At 39.4% G+C, this 13191-nt stretch overlaps 1 long non-coding RNA gene across 1 annotated transcript in view; it reads right to left on the bottom strand.

The window, feature by feature from the left end:
* Positions 1 to 271: 271 nt before the first annotated feature.
* LOC147728815 (uncharacterized) overlaps positions 272 to 13191 on the bottom strand; it is a 926808-nt gene continuing 913888 nt past the window's right edge. The window contains exon 4 of the long non-coding RNA XR_015309578.1: positions 272 to 393. This is a non-coding gene — a long non-coding RNA (uncharacterized LOC147728815). The remainder of the gene's footprint in view (positions 394 to 13191) is intronic.

Raw genomic sequence — 13191 nt, 5'->3', positions numbered from 1 at the left:
CACTTCGAACTTCACTTCCGTTGTCTATTTGATCTCACTCAGAACCCTTCTGTGAGAAACACGCACGTAACTCACATTTACCCATCAACAATTCTATGTATATTCATGCAAAAGTACACTAGAAAATAGCTGTAACCTCTCTATTAGAAATGCAGATATCTCATTTATTGCTATTGTTTCCAAGGTTTAAAATACACAACTCAAAACAATAATTAATCGTTGCATGTAAAGCCAAAAGTTTGTAAACTGTGGCAGCTGCTGTGAAACAGATGTCTTTCTACCTCAGAGTTGACTCAGGATAACTTTGTCTTTGTTTCTTCTACTTTCCGCCAGTTTCATTCAGGTTAATCCTCAAGAAATGTCTGCATCAGATCATGACCTTCAACTGCCACACTAGAGAGATGAGATTGGAAAAAGTGATTAGTAATTTACTAACGTTTTCTTGCATCCTACTTTTGTAATATAAATAACCTTCGCTCAAGACAATTGGCAGCTGAGACATGTAGCAAAAAGGTCCCCATAGTTAACGTCAAGAAATGATAATATTCAGGGATCTAAGAACAGGGTAACACCCAAAAAATATTGAGGGCTCATGAAAATATGCCAATAGGTGGAATTGAAAAAATGTGATGCAGACGGCTTCAAAAATGGCAATGTCTCCCTTCCAATCTGTTATGACAGTATCTCTGCAGGATACAAACATGATCCCTGCATGTGTTATGTTCACAATGACTTGTATGAAAGCCATTCTAAACAGACACATAACCTTTTAGATGTTTTCATAAATAGTTACACAGTGCATTGTTTCTGACATCAAGGTTAGAAGAATACGTGAGAGTATGGATCAATGGAAAATGAGTGCAACATTGGGCAAGTAATATATTTACCAATGGAAACAAAGAAGGAACAGTCACAAATATATGTTGATATTATAGTAAAGATTTAGGGCCTGATTCTGACTTTGGCGGTGTGGCAGCCAAGCCAGCACCCCACTGCCACACCACTAAAGCCATCCGCCAATCGGCCGCCAGATTAGGAGTTTTCTCCTGGTCTGGTAGGTGGTGCTTAGGCAGTCCTCGGTGGTAAATGTTAGAAAGGCATCGCAGTGAAAATATCAAGGCACATTCCTGCAGGACTGAAATGCACAAATTTGTGCATTTAGTACAATACAGGAACATAGGGGTGCATACAGACAAGTGGGCACACCATGTGCCCCCTGCATGCACCCCCGTGCACGAGGGCACCAGGGGGTTTCCTAACCGCCACCCTTTTCATGGTGCGCTCACTGCCATGAAAAGGAGTGCAGTGAGGAAACTCATATTATGCTTGGCGGTGCAGCAGCTGCATCTCCAGCATAATATGACCTCTGACCGTTGCGCCACTGCCATAGGATCAAGGATACTGGCGGTAGCAGTGGTTCTGTGGTGGTATGGCGACCGTAGTCATAATAAGGAAGGTGGACTGCCAGTCTGGCAGTCCAGGGACCACTACCAAGGGTTTGGCGGTTCCATGGACTGTAGAACTCCGAATTAGGCCCTTAGACAATTATCTAGGTATGCTGAGGTCAAAATGTTTGGGTACAGGCTCGATGAATATACACTTTATTAATATCCACATCCTTCCATAACTTTCCATATCACTAGTTTCCCCCACCAACGGTACATCATGAAAATTATCTGAGTTGTGTGTGAACCCTTCCCATACCACAGACATGTTGATTTGTCAGCTTCAACAATCTAACTTTCCTTTCAATACATTCATATGAAAGGCAGGTATTTCTCCTATGACAAAATTGTCTTCAAATATTAAAGGTGTTTGAGATCAATATGCTGGAATTTCAATTGGTTGTGAATACTGGCATTCATAACTCACAATGATTTGGAGCGATTGACTATATTGCCAAATATAAGGAACAGTATAATTCAATACCACCTGGAGCAAACCCAAAGATCAGAATATATGTTGCAAGGAAAAAAGCCTAAATACTGTATTTTTTCATGAGGTTGGATCATGTTGACCATCACCATAGAAAGCACACTTTCACCACACAGCTAGAAATTGCTTCATGTCTGCCTTTGAACTTTATATTCAATTACCCAAAGCAAATATCCACCTCAATCAGTTGGCCTCGAAATCTAACAAGGTAACAGGGCCAAAGCAATATCCACCTCAATCAGTTGACCTCGAAAGCCAACAAGGTAACACATTTGCTAAGACAACTAAGCCAGAAACTCATCAGCCACTCTGCAAGTCCAATACTGATAGCTTTAAGAGCAAAGCTTCTTCCTGCAATCTCCTACGGAGACTTGGCCTTCCCTGGGAAGCTGGACGCCCTTCTCAATTCCACCCGAGTCAAGGCTTACAAGTCGGTGTTACATATACCAAGGTCTGCAAGAAGAACCAGGCTGAGACTGGAGCTTGGCCTAGCAAGGCCAGATGTGATCATCCAGGGGGAGCTTATCAAGTTATATCTAAGGGTATTAAAGGCCCAGGCTAACTCCTTAAAACAGCACTTGAGATCTATTTTTGAAGACCCAGTATCGACATGGCACACTAGGCTAGTAAAAGCAACCAGAGCTCTTAAATTAGTGGAAGAAAATCTCGCACGGCAGGATATCACTCTGAATGTTTGGAAGAGAGCCATTAACAAACAAGTATATGAAATCTCCTTCGAACTCTATTACAACTCTTTTCGTCGAAGCTCTACTTTGGAACCACTAAACAAGTCATACTCAGTGGGCAAAGCACAACCATATCTAAGCGAGGCTATTTCAACACAGGCCCGAACCAAAATACTAACCATGAGGCTGATCACACTCGGGATAGTAGATTTCAACCCCGCTTGGGCCCAAAGGGGGGACCCTACATCCTGTAGGCTATGTACATATAAAAGGGAATCCTGGCTGCACCTACTCTGCTGCTGTCCTTATTTCAAGAACGATCGCCGGCCACTGCTGAGCCGAATCTGCCTTAATCAGAGCATAACAATATGCTCGGAAGCATCAGCCGTGTGTTTGTCAACCAACACCACTATGACACTAGCAAGACTGGCGAAATTTGTTCACCAAATTAGACTAGCACTAAAAACCCACAACAAGAGCATTTCGTCATTCAGGAAGTTGACCCCAAATGCAACGGATCAGAGTTGAAGTGAACTTGTTACGTAGTATTATTGACAGTGCCACCTATACGCCCCCCTATGAAAGAAAGTAAAGACTTATTCCTACGCCTACAAGGCTGGGAAAGGCCAATCAAATGAGACTAAGACTGAGGGGGCTGTACCCTTCTCCCTTATTCGGTTCTTTTTTATAGCAATCTTTTAACTACTACAGATGTATTTTTTATTGTTCTCTGTATTTTCTATTTTTCCTGTAAAGATTTTAATTAATTGTACAGTTAATAAAAAAACCTGAAATCTGAATTACCCAGTAACATTATGTTTATAAATCACCCTAAATTACCAATCATGCAGTCCTAAATAGCACAGTCACCTAATGCAAAGCATATATAATCAATCACCTATACTTTGTATAAAGCATGCACAATACTATGAGGAATACGTTACATAAAAACCATACAACAATGAGATTATAAAAAGATGCTGGAAGCTAGAAAGGCCACTGTCATCCGAAAGGCCTGGGCCTCTTTACTTCTTGAGAGTGAGCAAAGCAACAGTAGTGCATTTTGGAAGGCTGTTAATGCACCGTTTTTCATGGCTGGCATGTCCCCATGTCTTACTATTATTATGAGGAGAGCATTAAAGTGACGTGTGCTTACAATTACCATCGACCCACCTTCCTGCCCATTCACCAGAAAATCCTTTGGTTATGCCTGATGTCTAAGTTGAATTTAATATAGAGGAGGTTAAATCTGTGAAATCCAAAGGGAAAAATCCAAAAGATAAGCCCCGGGCCACATAGAGTGCCAGTGAATCTTTAAAAAAAAATCATTGATCTGTTGGCCACAATAGTCATCAATGTTCTTAGGGCTCCTTCAGCAAGTCAACCACCAAAATCCTGGTCAAAGTCAGTAATAGTTCCAATTTACAAGAAAGATGACAAAGCAACCCTTTGCTTGTTACAGAACAATTTCTTTGTTGGATTCCATTGTGAAAGTGGCAGGTAGGGTTGTATTGGCTTTCCTAAGTTAGTACTTGTTGGTACTGAAGCTGGTTCATTGCACTTATAATTCATGGAATTGACAAGTGCATTTGATTATATAAATCATTCCAAAATTTGGCAAAATAATCTGGCTATTAGGGTAGATGTTTCAATTGTCTTTTCTTAGTGCAGTACACCCATCAACGCAACTGTTTGTTTATGCTACCGTGCAGTTGGCAAACCCACTAACTCATTTAACATTAACAGGAGAGTGTGGCCGAAGTTTGTCTTGTCTCCCTTTTTATTTAACTTAAATGTTAATGAATTGTGGGTGCTTTAAGGCCAAAGGGTAAGGACATACCCTAAATAGGTTTAGCCTGCCGCCCATACCCCTCTCTGCTGATGATGCAGTCATGATGGCACATATAGCTACTGGACCACAAGTACACTTAGCTTAAATTGCAACTTTTATGGAAAACTAAATTAGAGTAATGTGACTAAATCATTTGTGATGGTTTGTGGGCCCCTTTCCACTAAATCCAAGCCCCGTACTGTGCACAGTACCTCAGTTTATCAAGTAAAAACATTTAAATATCTGGGAGTTCTTTTTGACTGAACTCTCAAATGGGATCATTTATACAAGGCCTGAGCATTAAAGTTTGAAAGATCACTTAAAGCCATTTTTAGATTTTCAAGTAAGTTGGCTTCAATGCTTCTTACAGAAATAATAGATATTTATAGACCAAACGCATCTCTATCACAAGTTATAGGGTTTGTGTTTCGGCATGCTGAAACGGGAAGGGTTTACAACTGCTCGAAGGCTCTTATCTCTTTCCAAATCCACATCAACATTTTGTTTGCCTCTCTGCGCTTGGTGCCACCCGTTGGGAGAAACTGATGAAACGTGCCCCTTCGCTCTGTGGTAAGCTATCTGGAGTAAACAAAAAGTATGACTTAATTGAGAAATTTGTTTGGACTGCCTATCACTGGATCATAGAGGACATGCTGCATGGTTCAAATATGTTAAGGAAGGTTTTGAAAGGAATAGCGGATGTTTTTACTCACTAGATTCAGACAACCTTTGTTCCAAGAAAGCACTGAAACAATAATTTCCTGGAAAATATGATGAGATCAGGATTTTGTCAGAGGCAAACAAACTAATTGTTAGCGCCTGTCTTCTTATTAGAGCAACTGACTTGATTGAACCGTATATCACCTCTCTAACCATTGTTTTCTTTTAACAAGGTTTAGAATTAATACTGTTCATGTTTAAGTAAATTTTCTAGAAAAGGTACTTTAGAAGGATAATTTGTCCTTTTGATAATCTGTCAGTTCAGTAAACAATACATTTTATACCGTTTCGAATACGGTGTCGAACAAAAAGTTTTTATTACCTTTGCTGCATGTAAGTAATATTAGAAGTGCTTATTGCTTTTCAAAAGAGCTTCCATCAAATTTAGTATGTGTTTTATATCAGCTTTATCCGTTATTCAATTAGTTTAAGGAATCTAATGAATGTAACATAAATTGATGATTCCTGATAGGATTACATTTATTATTTATGCTGCTAAATTGAATGCACTTTATTTATCATTGAACTTTGGATTGTATGTATTTACTATGCTGCTATGTTGAAATCACTGTGGATCTTGCAGTATCTTTTAGTACATTTCATGTATCATTTATGGCTGCTTTTGAGCCGAGTAAAGTATATTAACTTGACTTGACATGTACACTCTATGGACAGGTGGATTATCTCACTATTTTCCTTTCAGTCCCACAGAGATAATTTATTCTTCTGGGCAAGTACAGTACTCTTAAAATGTCCAACAAGAAACACATCAGTAATTGTGATCGTGATCACCGTTCTGGCCAAAATATTTATTGTGCTTATGTGACAAGGACACTAAAGTAGTACAATGGGAAAACCTTACACTATGTATGTAATTACACAACTGGTTGTGTCTAAATCTATAGCAAGAGCAGGGGAAACGTGTGTGCATCCGTCTTGACATGTTTGTTGTAATAGCCATATAATTGCTATATGTCACCAGTCCTGAGCAAAATAGTACTCCAGTACCAATCAGTGAAACAACCAGACAGCAGTTCAGGCTTTACTGATACACAATGACTGCAGCTGTCCATGTTTCTTGCTGTTTACCAAAGCCAGTAAACAATATTTTCTGAGCACTCTCATCTCAGTTGTTTTTAAGTGATTTGCTGTTATTAAGTATTGTTGGTTTAATTTGTTTAAAAAAAGGCTAACATGGTCAGCCATTTTGGGACAAGATCAACTCTTCTTGTGGAGTTAGCATAATGGGTAAGAAGTTTTGGATTTGAAAATAAAATAAATATCTGTCCGAGCAGAATGGAAAGGACAATTCTGTTGCAACTTGGCAATCCAGAATTATATCAATATCAAGCATTCCATAATATTATCAATAATATGCATTTTAGCAACTACAATTAGCACTCCAATCTTTTGCAAGTCATACACTAATTAAGTCCTTGTAGACATCTATCTCATTGTGTCTTGACTCAATAATCAACTCTTCCAGTTTTTCAGCGGCAGTCCTGATTCCCGTGCATTGTATTCAATTACATTTCTCCAAGACCAGTACTCTGTCATCCTACATGTGTTTTCTCCATTTATTAATATTTTAAATGTCTCTTTCCTTTCTATGTCTCCTAATGCCATTTTGTACTTCTTACATGTGGTCTGAACTCTGCCTGAGCTGTCAATGGACACACCTGTGCCCAGCATTATATGTGCTCCTCTTAAATCAAAATCGTTCCCATGACCAATTAATGAAGTAGATCATTACAAGTTATTTCATAGATTTTTTTCTGAGTCTGTGTGTGGCATGCATATGGATGAGAAAGTCAACACCATTTCAAAGTATACTGATTGTGAACTCTCTGAGATCTTTAGCTCATAGGTTAAATCTTTACAAACAGTAAGTAAGATCAAATAAACTACTTATCTACACTATTTGACTCTGAATAATTAACCACTTGGATAACACTGATAATTTATTAATCCACATAATCAAAAAATCTGCTTTATGCTGCATGACTTTGATTGCCAACTCCTATTTGAATAGGCTGACAGTGATTATTTGCCTCTGAAGGCCTTCTCAACAAACTGACCAGAAATGATATGCCTGTTTTCCGTAAAACGTGCTTCAAACATCGATTCCATATATCTTTCTTGTCAACAATACATACAGATGATGATTGTTTGCCCATTTATAGAGAAAAAGAAACTAATTGTAACAGGATGGAATAGATATACTTTCCAAAGAAAACCAATGTGGGTGTGTGTTTCAATAAAACTCTACAATCAATTTCTTTAATGATGGTAAACACATGCATTAAACTGGCATTGTCACTGGTAGGGATTGAAATTAACATATCTGGTACTTGTTTTATTTGAGGAGTTAAAGCCGTGGAATGGCTTCAAGCTAGTGACGATATTAAGATATTCTCAGACCAGCTATTCGACATTTGATTGTGATGCTTTTCAATATGCTTTAAGTATGCATTAAAGCTGCGCAGAAATGCAGTTTTTGTAAGCTAAAGTAATAACATGGTTTTAGTAAAGACACAGAGGTGCGATTTAGTTTTGCCTCTGTTGCTTTACAATTCTAATTTGTAAAGAATACATTATTGTCTAGCTCCACCTATCTAATTTCTCTACAATTCCAGTGCCAGATTAACAGAAAAAGTATTGAAAGAATTATGATTGAAAAGTACTTTTTCTATTTGCTTTCAGCAACCCTGATGTTCTAATATCCATTAGCCTTTGAGACATTTAATCAAAAACCCATACATTAAATTAAGAAAAAGGAACCATTATATTAGCTGTTTAAAACATCAGAATTTCTTTACTTTAATTAGGAAATGATAAGGCTGTATTAAGTTAGATTTACACTGCACCCAGGAATGCATGTCCATGCTTGAGAACTTTAAAAAACCTTAAATGACATCTGAAAGAACTATAAACTTTGATTCCAGAGCACAAGAACAAAACTATTTTCACTGAGAATCCATATCAAATCACAATTCACTCTGAAGTCAGTCACAACAAATCACAGAAAAATATTTGCAAATCAGGCCCCAGGCATCTAGTGACCACATGCCAACCAACCTGCACCACATGCCTTTTTTACGCACTTAGATAGTGGCTCTTTCCAGTGAAACTCAAGCACAGCATCTGTCTTACAGAAAATACTGAGCTGTATAGAAAAGAACAGTTTATGATACTGTCACAAGATGGGCTGTTTTATCCATAACTATTCATTTTAAAAGTAGGGAATGAGCCAAGAGATATAGAATAGTCTATTCAGGTGTAAACAGTTGGAGAAATTGCTTCGCATAGCAACATTTTATGGTATAATTGAATTGGTTAGTGTGAAAATGTGAAAGATTCACCTACATCACAGCAGGACTGACGGAAGATAACTTGCAGTTTGAGAAAACACGAACTATTTCTTTTAGACTAAACAGATATTCTCCAAATAGCAAAATATGTTTATGGAAAATCAGTATCTAAAGAAAAGGATAAAATAGAGGGACAAAACAAAACATCATATGAACAACCTCTTCTTTGTTACTAGTACCCCCAGTTGTACCCCCAGAGTAGCGTTGCAAATAGGATTGTGCCAGAGTAGGTACCGTACTATAAGGTACCCGCCCATAGTCCCTCCCAGCTGGCTTAGCTTAGACTTTTCGACTCCCACTTTTGCACTAAGTCAGAACTATTTTGCCCATCTGCATGTCATACAAGCATTGGCATAGCCAAAACGTCTCGCCTTTGGGACCTTATAAGTATATAGTAATGCAGCACAATATCCTTGGTGCAACAACATCAACTGTTGCATGGCTAAACACTTATAAGGTCCCAAAGGCAAAACCTATTGGCTATGCCAATGCTTGTTTGTTTTTACCTACTTCCTGTTTCTAAATGTTTACATGTACCGTTGCCCCCGCGCTGCGAAAGCTAGTGCCTCAAGTAATTATAGATGTCCACAGTCGGTACTGAGTTGCCCAGATCTTTGTGGACTTGGTCTGGTATGTTGTCGGTGCTAATACTCCATGTACGAATGAGATTATTATACTGTGAAACTATTTCTTGGTCTTTGTGAATGTTATTGATTGCTAGACATTTGGTTGCTGTTAAATGTAGCGCAAATCTGGTTCAGTGCATTTTACACGATTATTTTTTTATGCGCTGGGAGATTAGACTGCATGCGCACGACACAGTCACAAGTATCAAGGACATTATTTGAAAAAGTGTATCAGAGGCAGTATCTCAGAAGGATGGTGAAGAGGAATGTCTTCTTTGTGGTACCATTGACATTGAGGGATAGAGAAACAGATAACATTATGTCCTTGTTATGCACTAACTTCACTGGTGCTCCTGGGATCCCAAGAGAACCAGATCAGGTGTAGAGAAGCCATGTTTAATCAACAAGGTGAAACTGTATTAAAGGAGTCTTCGAATCATTAAACCAGATCAGGTTAACCTGAATTCAGTCATGAACTCCTTCATGATGTTTGCCAGTAGGTGGTGGGTCCTGTTGCGGTAGATCTGGGTTTTGTCCTTCTGTGATGGCCAATGTGATAAGCATCCATAATATTGATTGGGCAGATATTCCTCGAAGAGTATCAAGATGAGTGTAATCCATAGCCAGAAACCTGTCCTAAGATGCTTGATTCCGGTCCAGGGAAGACATGGCTTGGCAGTTTGGTCTGGACTGTTCCCATGAGGCACAGGGCCAAGACTGATTTGCATATGGCCATGTCTGAACTGGGGTGGCTTGGTGAGCAAAATAATAATGGATTAAACCCAGATCTGTGACTGGGGGTGAATGTTTTGCCATTGTGCAACATTCCGTCCATCATCTTGTGTGTTTTGCTGTTCACCCTATGTAGGAAGGGTATGCCCAGACGTGTCTCACTAGGCCACTGGAGTCAAGCTACCCTGGCTGATGGAGGCTGATAGCCAGAAACCAGTCCTAGGATGTTTGATTCCGGTCCAGGGAACACATGGCTTGGCAGTTCTGTCTGGACTGTTCCCATGAGGCACAGGGCCAAGTCTGATTTGCATATGGCCATGTCTGAACTGGGGTGGCTTGGTGAGCAAAATAACGATGGATTAAACCCAGATCTGTGACTGGGGGTGAATGTTTTGCCATTGTGCAACATTCCGTCCATCATCTTGTGTGTTTTGCTTATATAAGGATGGCACTTGATTTTCAGATTGAGTAATAAGCAGATGATACGTATTGGAACTCAAGGTTTTTGCTAAATATGTCTTCTGAATAAGTAATATTGTATGTTTTATGTTAGATTCATGGTGCAACATACGTCCTGAGGATGGTCTTGTGGATTTGATTCACCGTGTATGAGACCGAAACGTCAATGTTACGACACTTCTTTTGTGTATAGAATTATCAATGCATGTTTACTGAATTGAACGTAAACAAGGAACTGATTGTAATATATGGCTGATTTTTATACTGTCCATATTTCTGTACAAAAGGTGTCACACAATACTGTATATACTAGAGGAAACTAGACAGTAGTCATTGGGTTGCCATATATGACATGATTTATTATTATTATTATTAAAGGCTTTTATAGCGCGCTCTATTACTAAAAAAATAGTATCCTGGCGCGGTTTAGGAATATTGTTCTATGTTCTTTTGAGAAAATGTATTGAATGTGACAATAGATTGATTCTATTATTAAAAGATCTATTTATTGATGAAAACTTTTTGAGTTCTGTGAAATTGTGTTCACTTCTGTGACGACTTTAAAATATGAATCAAAGTTAAATGATTCCTCAAGGGTCAATTATGCTTCATGGAACTTCATTGCACTCCTTCAGGCTGAAACTTTACCTGCTCTCACCTGCACTGTGGTGCAACTATCTCCAGCTCTGAGTTCCAATCAGCCTGTGTTATTGTGATCTAGGAGGAGGAATGTAAGACTGGTTTCTGTATTCAGAATTATTTGTTCTTCAACTTCTGTTACTGGGAGCTCCTGCTTTCTTCTCCAATTGCCTGTAATTCTGAATCCTTGAAACCTTGAGAGAAATTCTGATTCCTGATGCTTATTTTTGCAGTGTGTTGTTTTCCTATAGCTGCCCTCTGCAGCATTGTGCTGTAAATGTTTTCCTTGCCTTACAGACTCTCCTTTCTCTCTGCCTATCCTTTCTAGCATGATGTTCTGATTTCTGTGTTTTCCCTGTTGGGCTTCTAGCTACATATTTACTTAGTTGTCAGAAATTCAGTCTGTTCCTTGTTCTGATGTACTGTTGTTCTGTATACTTGTGTTATTCTGTGTACCGATTGGCGGATTACTTGTCTCTGTGCCTGTTGGGTACATTATTGAATTTCTTGTTCTAAATCCAGGTTTGAGTTTCCATTCACCTGCAGGGCATTACTGATTACAGTCTAAGTTTGCTACCCACTGCTCTTGATCCCTGTATTCCTGTTCTTGATTACTGAAGCCCTGTTCATACGCCTTGTCTTTTTTTAAAATAAATAAATTGAGTTTATAAGGAAGAAAAACCTGGTGAGCTCAATTTCCATACTTATTAACCAGAGATGAGAGCATACAAATGACACAGACATTCACCTTCCTCCCACCCTTACCATTACACTAGCCACTCCACAAAGCTGTCACATTATCTTGCCCATATCTGATAACAGAAGGATAACAGATGTGTAAAAAATACACAAGAGAAGAAATATATAAAGTCTGCACCTCTCCTGCTTACAAATTAGGTCAGGAACCACCCCAATTTCCCTCTAATTTAGGCAGTATGCTTATGAATCAGTTGTTCAAATCTCGCAGTTCCATGCATATCTTTAATCCACTGTTTGTGGGTTGATACCTTGGCAGATTGCAAGAAGCATAGAAGTCCCACCTTCACCGTTACCAGTGCCTCTAGCCAGACAGCACTACACATGTGAAGTCTGTTTGAGAAGAGTAGGGAAGTCATGTAAAATAGCAATCCTGGCATCAAATTCCAGTGTCATATCTACTCCCTCACCCAAAGTGTCCCATATTTGAATCCATTAACCTTACAACCCTACACAGCCCCAAAGAAGGTGTACGATATCACCCTGCCTCTCCAACATTTTTAGTTTGCATTCAGTTTGCTCGCTAACAGTTTTGCAGGGGACCAGTGCCAACGATAAACGCTCCGACAGTAACTATAGGTCAACAAGGCTTCCCTCATACCGTGATCATGTTCCCTCAACATTCTCCCCCAGTCATCATCAGATGTTGTTGTGAGATTGGATTCCCACCACTGCCTCAGCTCCCTGGATGTATGTTAGGAAACAGCGTGATCAATAAGTAGTGAATATAACGCAGAGATGGTACCCTAAAGTCCTTCCAGGTGTATATACACTTCAGGAGTATTATTCAGCAGAAGTATTGAAGTATTTGCACCTTTTTTCATATAGTCCAGCTAACCTCCTCTCAGCAGTTTCTGACAGCTACATTAGGCCACAGAGGCACCTGCTTGATAAAGTGTTCAGATACTCCTAGCAATTTATTTGTTCTGTGCCACGCTTCCGGTGTAGCTCACACCCTGGGGTTGGTGTTCCTAACTCCTTTAATGGGAGAGGTATAGAACACCACCAAATCGTCTTTTGTGCCTAATAAGTACTTTTCCAAGGGGGTCACAAGGCTGTTATCCTGTAGACTGAAAGAGCTAGTTGATGGGCAATCCAATAGCATGACATCTGGGGAAGTCATAGACCCCCATTTATGTAGTGGTATATAATTTGGAATCCTTTAATCTGGTCATACCTCCCTCTCCCCAAATAAATGACCTGGTGTTCCTGTCAATCTGTCATAAGTGAGCCGCAGTTCAAGGTTGTTATGATGTCACCAAAACATCGTCCTCATAAAAGAACACTTTTGGTTCTCTCGTAGCTGTCCTTACCGCCGTGATCGCCTCCTCCGAGTGTAGTGCTATAGCCAGCAGTTCCCGTGCAGGGAGGAAGAACAACTAGGATAATGGGCAGCCTTGCCATTAATCCGTCGAATTGGGAAATGGGGGGAAGTA

The sequence above is a fragment of the Lissotriton vulgaris genome, chromosome 3_1, assembly GCF_964263255.1.
Source record: "Lissotriton vulgaris chromosome 3_1, aLisVul1.2, whole genome shotgun sequence".
NCBI classification, from domain to species: Eukaryota; Metazoa; Chordata; class Amphibia; order Caudata; family Salamandridae; genus Lissotriton; species Lissotriton vulgaris.
This window is presented reverse-complemented; position numbering and strand designations above follow the sequence as displayed.